Consider the following 2623-nt stretch of genomic DNA (forward strand, 5'->3'; position numbering starts at 1 on the left):
ACCAGTTAACTTGACTTTCTTGAATAATTTCAACTGTTTTTATTTCTTAAAAATTATAAATATGAGTAGGATATGATAAAAAAATGCCCTCTCATTTTCCGCGTCAGGGATTTGTGTGGGCGTCTACACCTTTATTTACGTTAACTGCGTTAACTTCATTCAACCGAGGTGACCACTGTAAAACCTCTGAATATTTTAGTCAATCCATGAAACAAGAAACAAAGTTAATTACCAAAAAAGTTGGCACACATCTTATTACTCATTTAATCTTTCTGATATTTGCATTATTATAGCACCCATAATTAGAATATATTATAATAATAATTATTTTTTTATGAAGCTCGGGTGTAAAATATTTTTGTTTGAATAAAAAGAATATTTTTATACTTCAATTAATACTAATCATGAATCTGATTTATGAATCTTCTCTGACTTTAAATAAATAATTATTTTGCATATGAAAAAATGCGTAAATATATTATTCTAACAGCTGTTAATGGTATTTCACAAAAATAATACCAATGAAAAATAATCGAATACTATATTGTCATTTCTCCACAATATAGCCGTTCTGCATGATATACATTTTTAAAAAACAAGATTGATAAAAAATGTACTAATATCAAACACAAACAAAGGTTTTTTACTTTACTTTTGCTTTTACGACTCATAGAAATATTTTATTGTTCATAAAAATAACAAAATGATAAATTTTACCAAAAAGACATTCATAGACAGAACAAATTATAAGTTATATGTTTCCATTTTATTAGGGAGAAATCCCGTAATGCCAAGTACCAGACACTCTACTTAACACGTATTATAAGCGAGTATAAATCTGTTCATTTCAAAATACTAGTAAGGGGCATGGGCGGCACACAGGTACAGGATCACGCGCCAAGCCTCGCCTGTGACAAACAAGGCCACGGCGAGAGCAACCCTTTCCTGTTTTAGGCGCAAAATCACGGCGTCACCTAAATATCAATGGAAGTAATTCTAGCATATTTATGCTTTTACATCTGAGTGGTATGCAAAGATAAAAGTTGTACTTGATTGTTATCCGTAAAATGGTAGAATATTATTAGATCTTTTAACCAATTTTAGTAGGTGCCACCAAATGAACGAAAATGTCTGTCCCTTAGCACCGGACACTAAGTCGTCCCTTAGTGCCGGACAGTAAACATGTTGATATTTCTTGTGAAAATTTTCGTAATTTATTCCAATTAATAAATTTTATTCTGTATGAGAGCTAACGGTTACTACATAGCCCCATTTTTTGTATTTCCTAGTCAAAGAATGAAAAGCTTGTGGTGAATGCACCAGCTGAGAGTATCGGTGTGGCCCAGCTAAAAAGGTAGATAAATAGTGACTTTTTTTGCAATGTCTAAGAATATTCGTCAAAGACCCATGTGCAAACATTCCAAAGTGTGGAGATGGCTACATATGGGTTCAATGCTGGTTATTTTGAAATGTCCGGTACTAGGTGCCACTGTTTAAAATCATATTTTTTGATAGCAAAGTTTGATTGATAGTATTAACTATTTTTTAGCAAAGGTTGCGGTTTTGTTAATTTAGTTTGATTTATAACTTTGTTATCTAACATAAATCATAATTTAATAAACATATCGTGAAATATTTTTTTATTTATTTATAAATAACCTTAGGTGCCCGCCACTAGACGACTTCACCCTATGCTTTTTACAGAATTAGCATCAAGCTCTTAATGTTTGTGTTGGCTGCAGCCTTAAAATATTTTTGTTTTAAAAACTTTACGTATGATACTTATAATTAGATATTTTACTTTTATTGTTATCATTATTATAAAAATGTTAAATTAATTTTGATACTTGTTTTCAAAAATCTCTTGAAATAATGCCCATTTTGGATTTCCCATACGTATTAATAATTTGCATACTACAAAATTGCAATACTACAAATTAAGTTCTAACTAGTAGGGCATGGCATCATGCATTAATGCAATTTGCTAAAACTTCCCGTACCACCATTTAAATTATTTAAAAGCTTTACATTTTTTTGTTTATTTTGAAAAAAATATTTGTTTTTGTGAATCTTGATTTAAATTTTGTTTTTTTTTCTAATATTCTTGAGAACATTTGAAAATTCGGAGAGCGCGTTAGCGCCGCGTCGCACTCTTGCGGTTAAACATTGTAAATTTTGATACAAAATCCATAGGAATGTAAACAAAATTTGTACTTGTTATTAAAATTTAAATAATAAAATCTTATAATTTGATGTGCGTATGTCTAAAAATAATCCTGTATCCTGAAAACCGTTGGAAATTGTAATCAATTTTACATCCCGCCAATAAAAGTTAAGTGTTTTTTGAATCATCCAAATCGGGCGCTTTGTTATCTCAAAAACTTAATTTTCATTCTGAGTGCCTTTGCCAAAAACTAGTCCCATTTGTAGGAATCGAATGTTTTTGAATCATTGGTTGAATAGTATCCAAACATACATACACACATACATCAATTTTTTTCTGAGGTATGCCAAAATGTTCAGAAACGTTTGGAACGTGAAGATATGCAAAAATTTTCATATTTTATCATTATAACTTAACCTACGTGAAATTAAAAATGCATTTTTCTGCTTGGAAGATAAA

Source organism: Ctenocephalides felis, unplaced genomic scaffold (genome assembly GCF_003426905.1).
Source record: "Ctenocephalides felis isolate EL2017-DRISC unplaced genomic scaffold, ASM342690v1 CF-g0.4_SCAFFOLD_01886, whole genome shotgun sequence".
NCBI lineage: Eukaryota > Metazoa > Arthropoda > Insecta > Siphonaptera > Pulicidae > Ctenocephalides > Ctenocephalides felis.